Raw genomic sequence first — 18957 nt, forward strand, 5'->3', positions numbered from 1 at the left:
AGTTTAGACATAGCCCAAGAAGAGAAATTGATTGGGATCCAGCCAGACCATGCCTCTCAATCTTATTTGAAGCTCACTAAATCCAGGAAAGCACCACATTCTGTATAGTCCTTTCACCACGGTTCTAATCACTGTTATTACTTCTGCAAGGTAGAACAGGAAAGGAAAGATGACCATACAATGGTTTTTTTCATGCACCAGGATTTATTAAGAACAATAGGTGGAATCAATCCATCTAGGTAGAATACACTGCAGGGAGCAATGGGCTAGAGCATTTATTCTGCTCTCGAAGGGTAGAGCTATAACTCTCAGGAGGCAAAACCTGGAGTGTTTTGGAGTTACATCCTCTTATGTGTGCAAACGACTACTCCAGCCCATGGCAACCCTCTAGATATTTCATTTGTGTGTAGTATTTCCCCCTCCTTTTTGGAAGAGATTTCCCTCAATAAAATGCACCTCTGGAAGGAGTAAGGGGCTGTCGGTTCAAATAGGTCATAAAATTTAGTGTTTCTTAAATCTTTAGATAAGGAATTGAGGAAGAAAATACATCTTGCTACCCGGATGATCTCTCTCTGTGTGGGAGGCCTGGAATGGAAAATGGAGGGTACAAGTCAGTGAGCCTTGGAGGTTATCAGAGTTTGTTGTGTGTTTTTTTTTTTAATCTTTCAGGGTGTGTGTATGTGGTGGGGGGGAGGTGTGTGATCTATATTGAAAGAGCCTTTTCACTAAGTCTGCTTTCACTTAGTCTGATCTTTCTTGTGGCAGGTGGAGGGGGGGTGGAAGGTGGATCTCCTCATCTGAGCAGAATTCAGGCAGATGCTGGGAAGTTGAGATAATGCGCTGGAGTAGCTTGGAAAGGATTTAAGAGAGCTGATCAAAGTGTGCAAGAGATGCACAGCAACTGAGCAAAGATGGCTACCATTGCCCTCTTCAGAAGAGAGGGCTGTGTAGGTGATGCAGCATTGCCCACACAGGGTTAACTCTGTCACCAAAATCAGGAGACAGAGTGGGAATGTTTTATTAATGAAACCAGCCCTTTGTGAGCCTTCATCTTGAGGCACATTTTCTCCACCTTCCTCATCCTCCTTTGGCTACCGTCTGACCCTGTGTCTCACTCTGTACCTGTCCTTCCAGTTATTCTTTTGGGCTTCATCCATAAATTCCTCATGATCACTTGAGTCCGTGACCAATGTGGCATCCCTGAGTGTCACTGTGCAGGTGGGCCAGGGAGGGGAAGAAACCATTTCATCTGAAGGGCATGAACATGCCTAGTAGTCTGGATGGCCAGACTAAAATGGGCAAACGCAACTTCAGCAGCAGACACAGTTTAAAATAACATGGCTTAATATCTGTAACATGAGTCACACTGGCCTTCAGATTTCTGGTGCAGCATTTCTGATATCCTCTATATCTGTCTCCTCTGTCTCTGTTAGAGCAGTGAGAGAAACCCAGTTTTGTGTTGCTGGAGGCAAAATGTGGGTGTATGTTATGAGGGACAGTTGAGGGGTCTGGTTTCTGGGGGGGACAGGGGAGCTCGCACTGTTCTGGGGTGCCCTGGGCAAGGTGAATACAGCATGCTGGAGTCTAGAGCTCCCTACCAACCAGCAACACCACTCATCCCATTGTATTTCTGTTCCAAAAAAATAACAGCTTAATAACAAGAAAAAATAGGAAAGGGGATTGCAAAAGTGCTAGGGAAGATGGACCAGTGACAGACCATGGTAGAAAGATAAGAGAAGGGCAGCTGCATCAGGAAGTAACATCCTCAGGACCTGCTTTCACCCCCCTTCTCCAACCTCTGCTGCCCCCACCCCATACTCCAAGCATCTGAAGACACATGGCAGGTGCTTGGTATTGATAAAGGAAGGGGCCCAAGGGAGAGGGAGGGGCTGTGAGCAGAGTTGTCTTCCCTTGCTTTGTTAAAAATCAAATATATTTTATGACCATTGATTTAAAATGGGAACGAAATTGAGCTCCGTTCCCAAAGCCGCCTGGAAAGAAGATTTTTGTGTTTGCGTGTGCCCTTTGTCTGCTGGATCAGAAACCCTGGGGGATGCTGGGCTTGGAAACATGGGTGGAACAGGGGAAAGAGACCTGTCATGCTGCAGCTCCTTCCCTGAAGGGAACCCCTTAGGGCTAATGTTTGATCTGAGGTTTAGTTGTACTACTCAGAAATCTCCAAATGTCAGGGGCTGGGACAGAGCATGGAACAGAACAGGGCTGTATTTTCATTTGCATATGAATGCCGATGTTTGCATTAATGTGAGGTATATGCCACTTATGTATGTGAGCATGCAGATCCACAAATACATGTGCAAACACATGCTCACACAAATTTGGAGAGACACGCAGCCACCATTGCATTCCCAATTCAGTGACATACTTGTCCTCAGTTCAGAATGCAGGTCATGACTCTTCTAGGAGGTGCGGTACGTCCCCTCCCCTGTCTTCATTTAGAGATCAATTACAGCCTTAGGAATACTTCAACACGTTAGCCTCCATTTTCATTCTGAAAAAATGAAGATTCCCCCACATCCCCGCAAAATTTGCACACACAGTAAACTAGTCTTCAAAAGAAGGTTCTAACAGATCATTGTGTAATCAAAATGCCAAGCCATTGTCTATGTACTCCTATGGGTTGGCAGACCCGCTCTGACTAGCATCAAGAGAAAGCAGGGGGTGACAGTGTTTCTCGGCACAGTGAAAGTGCCAGAGTTATATTAAGTACAGCAAGGTGACTCGAAAAGCATGCCTACATGGGCAGGTCCACTGGCATAAGGGCGGATGTGAATTTAAAAGGTTATAGTTATATTGATAGGACTCCCCATGGGGACACTTATTCCAGTAGATGAGGGCCTATTTCTGGTTTAGCTCATACCGCTTTTAAAAGCAGTTTAAGCTAAACCAGTAAAATCCATTCTTATTCTGGACTAAGAGTATCCACACAGAGTTCTAGCAGTTTAACTATATTGGTATAATGATAGCAGTTTAAATTCCTGTGTAGACAAGCCCAGGGTTTAGGAGCTAGCCATCTGCCCCTTTTGTTTAACTGCCTAACAAAGGTGTGTATATGGCACAGAACTCCCTACGTCTGTGTGTATATCCCCACCCCCTTACAGAACTAGCAGCTGTGCACATATTAAGACCCTAATTCAGCACGATACGTAAGCATGTGCCTAACTTTCCACACATCAGATGTCCTGCTGAAGCTAAAAATACATTAAACACTTCTCTAATGTCGCCTTTCACGTAAGCGCTTGTTGTGAATTGTCCCGGGGGTGGTATTCAATCTTGAATAGGAGGGGACGTGTTTAGGAGACACTCTCTCTTTAAGATAAAGTCTGTGTTATTTAAAACCTGCCCTCCCGCCCCCCTCAAAGTTTAGGAACACCTGACTACATCATCAAATTTCCAGGAAGTGCAAGGTGGCTGAGTCAGTGTTGCTGGTGTAACCTTAACATTTGCATTTTCTGACTTATTTTATTTTGACTCTAGCATTGCAATAACATAGGGCTGGGGGTGGATTGTATTTAATTTGCTTGGTTTTTAAAGGAAAAGAAAGAGAGAGAATTTGCATGTACTTAATATTAAATCCATGCACAGAGCAGAGCTCAGATTCTTTTCTGGTCTGTAAACATGGATCAGCTAAATTTGTAAATGTATAGGTGCATCCTTCTATATGTGAAAATCTCACATCTGGGATTGTAAAACCGGCAAATGCCTGCACAAGCGGGCTATGGGACTTGTCATTACCCATTCTAAATGACTTCACAAATTCTGCAGCATGCTGAAAATGCTGACCCATATACATATGTAGGGAGCTGATCCTGCTCCCACTTATACTGAATTGTGACTCCAGATGCAATGAAAATTTCAGGGAGAGGGTAAAATTCATTGCATATCAAAGAGTTTGTGCAAATATACCACCCCCATGACATGCTAAGAACTTACATGGGGTTTAAGGACCCTTGGCAGTGAGATGAATTTTACTCAGAGTGAAAGTGTCCGTTGAAAAACTTAATTTCACTGTGAGCTAAATCCTTGGGCATCAGCAGGAGTTGTACCTCGGTAAGGACTGAGTGAAAGCAAGGGTCTATGGGATTTGACCCTAGAAGAGAGTTACGCTGACATAACCAGCCATCATTTCCGTAGGCCTAGCCTTGAAACCATAGGGGCCAGAGTTTTACATTCCAAAAATAGTAGAAATGTGAACTCCTCTTTCTTCTGACCACAACCTTGCCCAGAAAATGTTGTAATGACCTGCTGGACAACTCTCAGTTCTACCTCTTTCCCCTACAGCTGGACTTCCTACTGTATGAAAATGTTTAGCGAGATGCTGCTGTGCAGAATAGCATTAAATATGTCTGGATCTATGGTACAGTGTTTATGCCACACACATGAATAGCCTTATCCTGCAGTCTTTATGCATGGCCTGCACTGGGAGTTTGGACTGCACAAGAACTGCATGTTCAGGCCCTATGTCTATGTTTTAAACATACTTTTTGTATGTCGGAGGGACAGATCCCAACACTAATTGTTGCAGTAAGGGCATAGCGTGTGGTACTTGCCAAGGTTGCCAGCCTGGGTCTTAGGCTCAACAAGCACTTAGATGTATTGCATGCTGCAAGAGATGTCTGCATCGCTATACCTTCAGTAGGCTGTTGCCTAGGCATTAGCAATGGGAAGCGCTCAGGTTATGTATTCCCTCCTCAATGGCCACTGCAGGATTGTTCCATACAGGACATTTCCTAGTGCTTTGTCCAGTCTAGTTGTAAATATCCCCAGTGCTAGGGCTTTGGTGGAGTCATGTGCCCGGAGATAAACAGCAGTTTAAACAGGTGCTTGGGAGTTTCATTCATCCTTGAGTCTAAGCAAAACAAGGAAAACGCCCTGCATTTCTGCCTTAGAGGAGAGCATTGGTGGGAAGGCCGAGCCGGTCACAAACGGGCTACGCTTTTGCCCCAATCCCATATGCTGAGGGGCTGCAGCCATGGGATGCAGTACAGTGATCAATCAGTTAACAGGGTTTATCTGTTTTCTCCTTTCTGCGTGTAACCATGGCATTATGCCCATGTACAGTTCTCGGTGAGTAATGGCTGTGCCTTATTCTCTCCTGCATAGAGCCTGTGTGACGTTCTGCAGCAAAGATAAGGAACTTCCCATTCGGCACAAGCAGCACAGGAGAGAAAGGTGGAGAGTCGCTCCTCCCCGGTTAACCTCCCCTTCCCAGTCCCCTCTGGTATTCTCCCCTCTCCCCGAGACCATCAACTCAGCGAGGGGCAAGAGCTGGAGGAGGAGGACAAAAAGAGAGGCAGAAAGAGGGAGAAGGGCAGCCCCTGTGAAGACATACTCTGCCACACCGGGCCATTTTTGCTGCAGTTTGTAGGCTGCTAGGTGCCAGGAAGCCATTTTGATGGAATCAAGTGCTGTTTGTAAGATGGCCGCATTGGCACGAGGTAGGTTGCAGAGCTGCCTAAATCTTTACCATGCTACCTTCCTCACGCCCGTCTCCTTGTTATCTTGCTAATTTCCAATGAAGGCAGAACAATAACTGGAGCTGGCATGCCCCAGTTCTTTCTCTGCCACCTCCTTCCTCAGGCGGAAAATCTGCACGTACACCCTCCCTCCAGCCCCTCTGTGATATTAATTGAATTAACATACTTCCTAATTTGCCCTGCATTTTTTTGTGCGCCTGCTTCCATCCTCCTTGTTGTACTCATCCAGCTGGTAGGAAAGGAACAAACGCTTTATTTCCATTTGCCCATTCGGCTGCATGCGAAAAATCCTTAATGACATATAACAGGGGTGGGGTGGGTGGAACAACAACCCATCGGGGATTTGGCACACAGACCTCACAATATTCTGAGATAAACCATCTCTGCTGCCGTTTTATTGGCAGATTAAAATATCCATTTTCCTTGTGTTCACTTATTTAGTTATTTATTTTTGTGCTGAGGGAGGGGGAGAGACCACCAATATTCTGCCGTTTTGTGCTCCTCTTAACAGGCCGCACGTGATTTTTCACTGTCTAAGTTGTCTCCGACAGCCCAGCCAGCGCTTCGGTGACAGAGAGAGCCCCTCCATTAGACTCACATGCAACAAGGACAAAAGCCTTTAAAACCAATTTATTGTTTATTTTTCCCCCCAGTGATTTCAGAAGGCTTTCCCCTAAAAGGAACTTAAATACATATCATTAAATCGAAAGCGCTGAGCTCTGCACCCGGGAAATAGGCCATGCTTTTTATTTCTAAAAATATGTGTCCATTTGCTAAAGAGCAATCAAGCCAGGAAGAGAACCGCCCTCCTCATCTTCTCTCTTTGTTTAAACCACATCATATTTGTAGTTACGATTTTAGAAAACAATTTTTTTTCATTTGCTGTCATACAAAGTACATATCCCCCCCTTTCCTACTTAACGGGGCCAAATATCCATGATGATCACTTTTCTGGGCTTTATGTTAAAAAATGCGACAGTATTTTGCCGTAATACACTGAAAATGCAGCAATAATGTTGTTATGGGTTCTAGAGTTTGGGGCTTCCAAATATTGTGCTATTTTTTATGTGGAGGAAACTGAAAGCCATGACCTAAGTACGTAATACAGAATACAAATGCCGTGAATTGTAAATACATTTCAGGGGCATGGCACCCAACACAGAGAGACAGCATTCCACCAAAGCTAGGAATCCAAAAGATAACGATAAAAACAAATTGTTTGGTCAAGTCATTCAGATTTTCACCAGGTTTGCTAGAATTACAATATACAAATGTGTAACGTATTGGTAGAAATGTTTCATTTAAAAATGCTGATGATAAACTGTAAAGGAGCTGAAAATGGTACAAGAATGATTATTGGATACTGTGGGCTCCCACCATTTTGTTTCATACTTGTGTGGCTATTTACTTATCAGTCCATGTTTATGGGTATAGACTTAAGCGTCAGATAAATCTGTCGGTCTGTCTCACACGTTTTCTTTTCTTCCCTGCCTCCCCATCTGCTTCTTGTGGTGTCTTGTTCTGAATCCCACATAACAGTATCTGATGGGGATAATGAGAATATGCCTCTGGTCTGCATCATAAACATGCCAACACGAGCCATTGTGTCAGGAGCCGTCATTGACCAGATGGTGCTTAGTTGCCCAGCATTGCTGTTTGTGGGTTCCGCCTTTCTGAAAGCCAGCAAACACCTTAGTGTTAGGGTCCACGAAGATCTACCTCAGCTTTCTAAGAAAAACATAGTGAACTCAGATAACCTATTGTGCAAGGGAAACATCTTCAGGCGGCAAGACTTCATTGTGGCCATGTGAGATGCAGACATAAGTGTTTGGGCCTCTGGTTGCCCGACAGAGGGTGCAGATCTGATGGCGCATGGGGCCGGAGGAGGTGGGGGCGCATGTCTCCCCTCAATTTATGTTTGCGGGTACAAAACTTTGGGCCTGAGTTTTGTAGGTATAAGTTGTGCCCTCACATGAAGCTGGGCCTCAACCCATCTGAACTTGCATTCCCCCACCATAGAGACGCCAGCTGAGTGCAGTTCAAAAGCCTGTGCTTTTAAAGATGATTCTGATGTTACCTTGGTTTTGCAGTTTGCGGGGGGTGGGTGGGGTTTGAAGCACCTCTCTATTTTCTATCCTCTCAGATGTCTCCTATGTCCCTGTGAAGAAACCTGCCTACACATGTGTCAGTGAGGCAGCTGTCAAGAGTGACTGATAAAGTATTGGGCTCTTCCTATGAACATTGCCAGGGAGATCCCAGACAGGGGAGAGACAAGGCCAAGTCCTGCTCTCATTACGGGAATTCAACTCCCATTAAAGTCAATGGGAGTTGCAGTGGGTATCAGTGAGGGGAGAATTCGTCCCTGAGAGCTCAAAACAGTCCAGCAATAATAATAATAATTAATAATTAATAATAAATCTAGCTACAGAAATACCGATTCAAAATATAAACACTATAAACAACTGCTCTTCCTGATTCCAGACAGATGGAGAGAACCTGGCATAATTACACTTGTGGAAGGCATTGAAGGACTGCCATGAATGGAACCAATTAAAGAGCGAGTAATGCTCTTGTGAGAGAGATGAGGCTCTGTGTATGATGAATAATAATCACCCCCTTCATTCCTCCCTATACATCCACAGTCTGTGTCATGGTGGTTCCCGGATGCTCGAATCATATGGGCGAGCATGTGTGCCTGGTTCTGGGTTACCAAGGCTTTGGCTGTCTCTCTAGCAGGGTGAAAATGAACTAAATAGGAAACATATAGACTCCTAGGCGGGACAGGAGCCTAGCTGGCTTGCTGCCAACTTCACAGTCTTCATTGTCTAATATTTCTAATGCATGCCCAGCCAGCCATTATTTAGGATTTAGGTTACAGTTTTAAAGGAGAGTGTTTTTCTTGGCATCATTTGGCATGGATTTTGGGGGTAGTTCTTTTGCGAGCATGTGAACATGCATGTGTGTCGTGTTTTGTGATAAGTGTTGGGTGTGCACCTGAGCAGGTTCATGTGTGAGGGCTGTGCATGTGAGAACATACATATGACAGGTGTCGGTGCATCTCCACCCGAGTTAGCGCACATGTTTTAGGCATTGGTGTTTGCTTTACTCTGTGTCTAATATTTCCTGCTTGCTGTCATTGGTGGGGATTGCGGAATGGAGGGAACTTTCCCTTGGGCTCTGCTAAGGATGGTGCCTTTTTAAAGAGCCAGGGAGTTTGTATAGCAAAACTGCACCAATGAGATGGGTGTCCAAAGTCCCAGTTCTAGTGGGCAGATGTGCAGGTCACGATGAATACCATCACAACTGGCTGGGCCTCCCTTATGGGCAATCATTTTCAGGACTGAATGAACCATAGAAACAGAACTCCCCTCATGCCTTTGGGCTGAGGCACATTGATTTGTGTGTTTGCAGGGAGCAGCTTGCACTGCTTGCTAGTTCCGGGTTAAATTAAGGACTTGCCTCTCCACAGCCATCTGTCAGAACCCATCTCTGGACCTAACCTCACCTACTAGGGAGATTTGCCTGCCAGGGACTTTCCTTGGGGAGGGAGGGGAATGGAAGTGGGACTTGGGAAAGTCAGGACTCAGCCTATGCTCGTCATTTTCTCCAGCCACTGTCAGTTCTCCACTCAGGGCCAAGCCAAAGTGCTTTCCAATGTTAACTACCTAGTATAGTTGTTCCTGTCCGCTCCTGTTTAATGTAAAACCTCCGTTTGGTATATCCGTTATCTCTTTTAGAGGCTGTGTTGCTAATTATACGCAGGTGAATGAGTGAGGAATACCTGGCCTAATCAGGAGAGAGACAGATGTGCTCTGATGAAATCTTACCACTCATTGGCTGTTCCTCAGCAGGGTGGTTGTTTGTAAATTCTGGAAACACTTTGTTCTCCTGTTCACACCCGCATGTGCAGATCACCTTCCATTCTGTGTAGCTACATCTCTAGACAGGACATATACTCACAGGCATCCCTCCAGCCAGCACTGATATGCAGACACCTTTAGGATGGCCCACAGCAGCTCCCAAACACCCAGCAATGCTCAGTGCAGGTAACCCTCGCTTTTTTATCACGAGTCTTGTCATTTTAGGTGTATTTCTTAAAGCCCCACCCTCTAGAAGCAAGCAATTGCATCCTTTTTTTAAGGGTCTAGCCAGCATAGTTGCAGAGACAAGCTTGCAAACATGGAGTGTACAATAAAGCCTCAGACACTAGGAAGAAAATTAAAAAAAACAAAAACCCAAATATAGAATTTTAAAAAAATCTCATAATTTTTTGTGGCCTGACTCATGATTTTTGAAAGCTTGAGGTTGGCCATACTGAACACTGCGCAACTGTTTGGAACAGGGAGTAAAGGAGAATCCTGCATCCAATCAACCCACACCTGGAGTTTAGGGAGGTAGAATAGAATTTATCCAACTCAGAATGTGGCCAGGACAAAGAAGTTAACAGTTGTCAGTGCCAGCCATTCATGCAGCCTCTTGGTTCTGAGAAGTAACTGCACTGGGTTGTCTTTCAGTTATACAATGGATGTGCAGAACAGGTTTAAATTAAGTGAGTGCCCAAATATACGTGGGGCAGGAGGAGGTGGGGGGCGCATGTCTCCTCTCCCTGTCACTCAGACATGCTTATGATTCCCATGAGTATCTCATGCAGCTGCCTACAGAGATGAAGTGGAGGGTTGTGAATATCTGCTGTGATACAGTCGCAAGGCAGTTACTAGGTAACTTGGCCTGTGATGGGTGGGAGGCCTCCCCAAATTACAGTGTGTGCATGTGTGTGTGTCTAGCTTGTTGGGTTCAGGGGAATTTGGACAGAGGCTGGGATTTTACTAGCTGCATGATCTGGTGCAAAAGAAATCACCAGCACCAGGAACTCTGTGGCAAACGCCCCTTCGAGCTGCCTTTGTAGTTTTGGGGCGGGGGGGATAGGAGGTAGTCGAGAGGGGACATAAGAGTTAGAAGCCAGGGTTCTCTTCCCTTTCTCTAACAGAGAGTGACCGGAAGGAGACTACGGCAGCAAACTGACGCCACAATGCTGCATCTTGTGTTTTACTAGCTCCTGAACCAGCGACTCCCAGCTCCTCCCTTCCCAGCACACTGGGGGAGAAGCCCAGGGTTGTGTTCTTGGGAAGGCCAGTACCATAGACAGTTCTCTGGGTAATAGGAGCTTGGGGCACGTGGCATGGGCTGGCCCCTAAGGGAAGGAATTGCTGTATTTACTCACAAGAAGTGCTGCTTATTACACCCCCACCCCGCCCCCGTGTGCACACACACTCTCTAAATTATCAACACAACCCTTTGCTTGCAAGTTTCAGCTTCTCTGGGGGTATTCCTATGACACTTGCAGGCAAAGGGTTGTGAAGGGGGAGGTGGCTTTTGTGTTCATTTTCTTTTTTAGCAGAGTGGTTCTTGCTGTTGGTCGCTGGGACTCCCCTTTGTAAGAGAAGAAGCGGTGGGGGGGGGTGCGGGTGCATGCGTGGAGGCGTGAGTGCACATGTGTCTCCGAGCACTTCCACATGTGCACTCATGTTTCACGCCGGCCGACTTTTGAATCAGATTTTGCCACCACTCTTCGCGGTCTCCTGAGCCGGGGCAGTAGAGGCCCTGCAAGGTCATGGCACCTGAGCATGGAGCCAGGGTTCCTATTGCCAGGACCCGGAAGACAGACCTCTGCTTTCTTGTTTTACGTGGGCTGTGACGTGTTATGCTCAGAGCAGTGGGTGAGGATAGCCTGTGCAGAGCCAGCAATAGGCTCTGTGTGAGAGACAGGAGCGGAGACGCAGTCGCTGAACAAAGACAGTGTTACCCTCCAGGGACTGGTGAGGAATTCTCCTCGGTTAATACAACTGTGTGCCAGGTTGGCACGTTAATCGGGCTCTTGCACCCCCCCCCAAATCCCCTGTACACTGCCTGAGGGTTCTTTTAGCTGTTCCCTGGTTGCAGCTCCACGATCCATTGTGTACGTCTTACCATTGCCCCTATTGTGCTGCTTTTACTGTGTTTTTAAATCAAGGTGTAGAGAAGTGAATTTGTAGCTCATGCAAATGAAGGGCTAATAGCACGCACTAGGGTCGGGCCTTGTGCAAACTTCATCCCTCCCCCATCTCTGCCACTGCATCCCAATCCTGACCGGCAGCACCCCGGATTGGCAGCACCCCTGGCTGTTCCAGTCCAGGCTGCACTGCCCCACACAGCTCTGCCAATGAACCTCTGTCTTCACTCCTAGCAGCCTGTGCCTTCCCCAAGCTGGGCTTGTACATCACGTGAGCTGGCCAGCTATTGGCTAGGTACTAGGCTGAGACCCACCAACCTCATCTCACTTGGGATCAAATTACCTGGGTGCCCATGCACAGAAAGCTAAATATATTGGAAGCAGACTGATATTTCATGTGGTTGGGGTGGGAATAGCTTCCAAAAATGCCCTTTCCCAGTCAGTTTGCAAAGAAGAGAAAAGGGGAATAAGTCTCCCTGTACCTCAGCAGCCTTCCCTGTGTATCTGTAGGTTACATCTGGCTTTCAGGCCAGGTGGATTACCTGCGCCTCCTTCCAATCTCAAACGTTACAATACAACTTCATTTAGCTGCCTGCACTTGGAAAACTATAGGAAATGGCTGGTCAGTGTTCACTATTCTGCAACATATAATGTGACTGGGGAATGAAGTGACTGTCTGTGTAGATACCTATATAACCCCCATCACATGGCACCTGAGCAGTCCCCAAGGATTTAAAAATAGAATGAACCATCTTGTTCCCTCCTCGCCTATGGGAGAAATAACTTGATTAACACAAAAGGTTTTTTGCTTTTGTGTTACTTTATGGGTGTGTGATCAGGGCTGGCCTTGTGGGAAATTGGACTAGACTAGAGGAGGTGAAGGGATTCTATCCCCCCTCCCCCCACATATGGGATGCATGGCTGGAGGAAAGGGATGTGCCTTAGGGTGACCAGACAGCAAGTGTGAAAAATTGGGATGGGGGTGGGGGGTAATAGGAGCCTATATAAGAAAAAGCCCCAAATATCAGGATTGTCCCTATAAAATAGGGTGCCCAGATGTCCCGATTTTATAGGGACAGTCCCGATTTTTGGGTCTTTTTCTTCTTCCTATTACCCCCCTGCCCCCTGTCCCGATTTTTCACATTTGCTGTCTGGTCACCCTACTATAAAATCGGGACATCTGGTCACCCTAAGGTGACTAGATCAGCTCTGTGCTCTGGCTCTCTCTGGCTGCCAGAACAGCCTTGGCCATACGCAACCAAGTGTAAGTTTGCAGAGCTGGTTTTTCTAGTCATCAAAACCAGAAGGGCCATTTATTTTGTCTGTAAGTATTTCTTGATCTACCCACACCAGCGCCAGCCTCAGCATTTTTTAGATCAGCATGTGAAACAATTTCCCGCCCCGGCCCATCCTCCTCCAAGTGTAAAGGACACTTGCCCACTATGACTGCACCCCTATGGGCAGGGATGGCCAGAGGAGATGGGGAAGAGTTGGGCTTCATCATTCTCTGGCACAGAGCCCAAATTTAAGCCTGCCCTCCCTGCTTATCCATTCTTGTATATTACTGCAGCTGCACCCACGCCCCTCCACTCCTCAGTGCTGCCAGCCTCAACCCCTTGTTTCTCCTCTTCTCACACAGCTGTCTGTGATTTCTTTCACCTCCCCTTTCACGTGTGGAGCACCCTCCCTGAGCCGATCTACACTCTCTGCCTTCCCCTTCTTCAAACTTGTCCGCAAGACCCATTTCTGTCTTGTTACCCGCAAGAAATTAACCAAGTTGGAGAGAGCTGATAGTTATAGGGAAAAACAGAAACAAAAAATGTTGACTATATGTTTCCTCCCTCTCCCCAACACCGTTTAATGCTTGTTGTTAGACTGTGGCCTCTTCAAGGAAGGGACAGTGTTTTATTTTATGCGTGGGCATAGTGCAGGTGCTACTATAATATTTCTCCAGCATTATTTATAACTGATGCACATTGTGTGTAATGGGCTCTTGTGGTCTTGCTCCCCCACCCCCGTCCCGCCACTTCCTTAGCTCCTCCAAGAGCCTCACAGTCCAGCTGCTTGTGTTGCGGTCTGTGGGAAGATGCCAACATTCAGAGAAAATGTGCCAGGGATAGTTGTCCACTTAAGCTGGGTGCTGCTAGGGTCCCCAGCCACTGGAGGGCTTTATGGAAATTCAGGTGAATTTTGGGACCTATACATGTGGCCCAAATCAATTCCCTAATTGTCACAATGACTCTGAGAGGTAGGGAAGCGTTGGTATCCCCAGTTTATAGAAGTGGAAACTGGCTCAGAGGCTCAAATTTAAAAACATGCATATACACCATTACCTGAATCTGTACCTCAAGATTTAGATCTCTAACTTTGAGCACTCAAGTTTGTAAACTTTTGTCTATGTGACGTAGCAAAGGGAGTCAGGGTTCAAACTGGGATGAGTCTCTTGCTCTATCCACTAGACCATGCTGCCTCTCATTGAGACCATGCTATCGAGCCACCCATCCTTGCTTAGCAGAGATGCAGGCCTGGCCACAGGCAGTCGAAAGGGAGGGCCCCTGGACGGCATTGCCCCCCCAACTGTGAACTTGCTGTTTGGGAAGATCCCAGCTCAATGGGTCTATATCTAGCAAGAGCTCTCAAAGGTCAGTCTTAAGTGATTGTAATGGGGCAGTGAATACCTTGTGTTTTTAAGGAAAATCAGGGACAAGCTTTCGGACTGCAGGACTGGCTTGCATTTTCAAGGCCATCTTTGCAAGGAAAAGGGCTGGAAGTTTGATTTCTTAAAAAATGAAAACTAAGGTTCTCCTTTAAATTCTTTGGTTCTCCAGATGGAACCCGTGGTCATGGCTCTGGTGTGCCCTCAAAGCCAGCGCTGTGCTTGTTGAGCTAGTTCTGAACATGAGGAGGTTTGTGCTCATTCGTCTTTCTTGTGGGAGTGAGTTCCAAAGTCTAGTTCCAGCCCCTGAACTTACAAGCCTCCCCCTATTGGTCCACATTACCCCAGTGGAATTTAGTTGCTGTAGGAGGTCACAGTCATGGAGGGCGAGGTGATTGCTCCTAACAGGAGCCTGGTCCATGAGGGGCTTTGAGTATCAGGAGAGAGGCCTTGACTAAGGCTCTGTATGCAGTGGGGCACGAGTACAGGGAGTGGATGTGTGTCCTGTATGACTGTGCATTTTGTAGCAGCTGGAGCTTTCAGGGTGTGATGGGGTTCATTCCTGGCCACTTCTGTGTCTGATAGGATGGGATGCAATCTTCCAGTCATCAGACATGGCGGGGGAGATGGTGTTATAGAGGAGGCAAATTCCTCAAAAGGTGAATCTTTTCCTGCCAGCATCACCCCAGTCTTGCCTGGGTTCAGTGTGAGCCAGTTGCCCTCCACCCAGCTGCTGATTTTGGCCAACTCCTGGAGAAGAATGGGAGATGGTGCCGTTTGTGTTCCATGCCAAGGATTCGGGGAGCGGTGTGGTGCCTGTATCCTGCTGGCATTTAAGCCTGTGTCATTTCAGTAGCTCTCCCGATGGCTTCACATAGATATGGGAGAAGGGAGCCTTGTGGGCCTGGAGAGGTGAGGGATTTTGGAAGCAGAGGAGCTGTTGCCCATGACAACTCCCTGGGCTCAGTCTGAGAGAAAGGAGCTGAGTTGTTTCTAGGCATTATTGCTAACACCAGCAGCCTGTGGAGGTGGGACCCGATCAACCACATTCAATGCCACAGACAGGCCCGGTGGCATAAGGACGGACATACTCCCATTATCTATGGCCTGGAACAGGTCGTTCTCCAGAGCAACAAGTGCTGTCTCTGTCCTGACGCTGGAGGGGGAGGGATCCAGGGTACTGGCAGGTGGCACTAGAGCCTCTTTATTGCCATTTCTTCATCAGCTTTGCTTCGAAAAGGGGGTTTAGACAGTGGGCAAAAGTTCGCGAGGCCTCTCAGCCCAGGGAGAAGGGAAGTCCCTATGGATGAGCATTCACATTGCCAGGGAAGTCCCCATGGATGAATATTCACATTGCCACTCTAGTAATGAGGCGACACAGGCTGCACGGCAGCCTGACTTACACTTTCTGCATCTCGCCCACAGCCGAGGATCTGGCCCGTAGCCTTTGCTATTTTCTTCTTTTGCTGTCGGTGACACATTTCTGTCAGGAATTGAAAGGAGAATCCACACGGGCTTCTAGTCATGTCAGATGTGATCAGCTGCCAAACCAAACCATGGCAGTGGGCAGTGAGGAAAGCAGCTGCCTTGATTACTAGAGAACATGAAAGACCTGCCAATGGTAATTCCCTGGTAAACGTGGGGTTCTGTTTACGCTGCATGCCTAAAGCAAAAGCCAGGTCCTGAAGGCCTGACAGCCAGGGCTGAGCCTTGTTGCTGAAAACGCTGCTGCTGGAGTGACACTTATTTTGGCTGCAGATTTAATTGGTTTGCACTGGATTAATGGCACCAGTCTGATGGCAAGTCTGGGGCAGTGAACAGCTGCTAGGCTTTACTTTTCACACTCACTCCTAGAGAGGCCATAGCTCATGTCTGAGGATGGGAAAGCTCATCCCCTTCCAAGTTCTTAGACAGCAAATACCATAGCAGCCAGGGGCGGGAAATGGATTATTGATTTCTCCGTAATTCCACCTCCCGACCCACAGTCTGAGAACCGCTGAATTACACTAAAATCAGTGGGATCAGAATGGTTTAAAACTGTACTCAGAGTGGTGAATGAAGTGTACTATCAAGTGTGTGTATAGACGCACAAACAGGCACTAACACGCATTGTGTTAAGCACCGTTCCAACAGCAAACGTTAGTCCTGCCCTGAAGCGTTTACAGTCTAAGGATTCTCTGTATTAGCAGGTACAGATATACCCTTAGTGACTATTTTCCAAATAGTCTCAACCCATCCTTTAGAATTTTGCCTGCGTTTGTGCAGCTAAACAACATTTGCACGCTCCAGTAAGGAAGCGAGCCAGCAAACTGTCTAGAAATAAATGCAAGTCATGCCCAAACACAAAATCATATGCTCAATTATAGAGGCCATTGGAAATTTTATTCTATAATGCACGTTTATTTTATGTGATTTGAAGGGCTAGAATAATGCAGATGTTGAGATTTCTACAGGACAATGTCTTAGAAAGAGAGAACTATATTTTACTTTTTAAGGGGAATAGAAAAGCTTTGAGCTTGCCAGGTCTGAATTCAGGATTCTCCATTTGTATCCTTCAGCAGCTGATGACCTCACTCTTGCCTAAAATGGAGCAAGTAAGCTAGGATTTTGCTACGTGTTGCCTTGGAAACCTAGAATCTGAACTTGGTTCTTTGCTGATCATTAAAAGAGACTTTCAAAAACTTTGCCTTAAAATCAGGGGCAGCTTTAAAATAGTCTAAATAGTATATTACTAAGGTGGAATCTTAAACAGTGTTTTGAAAAGAGTAACTAATTTTTTTTAAAGAATTTCAGGAGTGCATAAAACTCAGCTTTAGAACTGTGAGTCTTTTGGTGTTTGGGAGAAATGGCATGCCTGTTTCCTGTTTGCAATAGGCTCACAGAGAGATTGGAACTGACTTTCCTGGGTAATCAAGGGTCTGGGGCAGTGTTTCCCAAACTTGGGACGCTGCTTGTGTAGGGAAAGCCCTGGCGGGCCGGGTCGGTTTGTCTATCAGCCCAGTCCACAGGTCTGGCTGATCACAGCTCCCACTGGCCGTGGTTCCCTGCTCCAGGCCAATGAGAGCTGCTGGAAGTGTTTGCCAGTACGCCCCTTGGCCCGCACCGCTTCCAGCAGCTCCCATTGGCCTGGAGCAGCGAACCGCGGCCAGTGGAAGCCACGATCGGCCGGACCTGCGGATGCGGCAGGTAAACAAACCGGCCCGGCCCGCCAGGGGCTTTCCCTACAGAAGCGGCGTCCCAAGTTTGGGAAACACTGGTCTGGGGGAAGGAGGAGCCAGGGCAGTGAATCCTCTGGCTCAGGAGAGAAGTGCAGAAATCTGAATGGAAAGGACTCTGAAATGGCCATGTCTGCTGAATGAGATAATTTTAGTAACGCAGGCCCAGTTCTTCTCTCGATGAAGCCAGTGGAAGCTGCACCAGTGTAAATTGTTGGTAGATCTGGGCTTTATCTGTCCGTCAGTCTATATTTGTAGACCCAGGACCTCAAAGGTAGTGACGTACCTAATTCCGATGGAAATCAGTAGGAGTTAGGCACTTCAATACCTTTGAGAATCTGGGCTGCAGATACTGTGACTAACATTTTCAAACATGGGTGCCTAAATTTAGGCACCTAAAACCATAGTTAGGCATCTAAATAAAAGTATGCTGCTTTTCAGGTACTCCCGGTTCCCGCTCGGCTCAGTAGGAATATTCACGTGAGGAGGAGTTCAGGATTGGGACCCAAATGGACCAAATTCTGTTCTCACCTGCTCCAGTTTAAATCCTATATCACTCTATTGACTTCAATCGAATTGTTGTAATGTTCACCCATGGAAATGGGAGCAGAATGTGGTCCTATATAATTATGGCTGTAATTGTCTTTCTTTAGTATTGAATTATTTTGTTTTTCTTGGTTCCTTGTACTGTTATCCTCAGCTGATCTCTATAGGTTTAATGCAGGGTCTGTGTTGCATTAATTACTAATATAGCTCTGTTCCTGTGTGTGCATCTGTCTGTGTATGTCTGTGTGTTTATCTCTGGGTTAGAACCGAGGAAATATGTCAATAAAATCATTTGTGAATAATACAATCATGCTTCTTTGGCATTAGCTTCCCTTTTGATTTGTATTCCACAACCATTTGTGCATGTGATTTCCTCAGCCCCCCCCCCCTTTTTTTGTTCACAAGAATGTTCATGGGAAACAAGTCTCACAAATTCTCATGCACATTCATACATGTTTGTGTGAAGATTTGCCCCGGCCTGTTCAAGCAGCCATCTTGAAATCTCTTTGATTTACCTCCTCTTTATAAAAGTTTCAGTCATCAAATCCAGGTGCAGAAATAATATCATGTGATACAAGTGCCCAATCACATACCATGAATAACCAATCAAAGTCTCTTCATGGAGAACTGACAAACAGAAAACGGGGGCTGATTAATAGGAAAAAGTACTCTACAAGAATCGCTTGCTCACCTCTAATGTGAGCACACTTGCGTAGTGGGGGTATTTTTATTTGTGGCTGGGATGTTTGTGTTTATGGGTTTTGCTGGATTTGTTTACTACCCCTGTTGGTCTGATGGTATTTCAGATCCTGGAGGGTCGAAGTTCTATGAGACGCTCCAAATCTTGTGCTGTGCAAGCCCCATAAAGTAGTTTCCTGGAGCAATGAAAGTGGAAACATAAATACAAGTAGTGAGATATTTGGCTTTGGGTGGGTTTTAGGAGAATTAGAATTCACAACCCATGTGGGTGTCTGTCTGTCTGGCCCCTTCCCTCCATGGAGGTCTCTTTGTCTGGCTCTCTCTGTGTGTATTTCCATATTTGGAAAACTTTGCCCC

At 46.5% G+C, this 18957-nt stretch overlaps 1 long non-coding RNA gene across 2 annotated transcripts in view; it reads left to right on the plus strand.

The window, feature by feature from the left end:
* The window catches only part of LOC120372899, a 55253-nt gene that overhangs the window by 13467 nt on the left and 22829 nt on the right, over nt 1–18957 (plus strand). The window contains exon 3 of one of the 2 annotated variants that reach the window (XR_005585251.1): nt 5122–5456. The exons of the other annotated variant lie outside the window; for it this stretch is intronic. This is a non-coding gene — a long non-coding RNA (uncharacterized LOC120372899). The remainder of the gene's footprint in view (nt 1–5121; nt 5457–18957) is intronic. 2 annotated transcript variants of the gene reach the window in all.

Source organism: Mauremys reevesii, linkage group 10 (assembly GCF_016161935.1).
Source record: "Mauremys reevesii isolate NIE-2019 linkage group 10, ASM1616193v1, whole genome shotgun sequence".
Lineage (NCBI taxonomy): Eukaryota > Metazoa > Chordata > Testudines > Geoemydidae > Mauremys > Mauremys reevesii.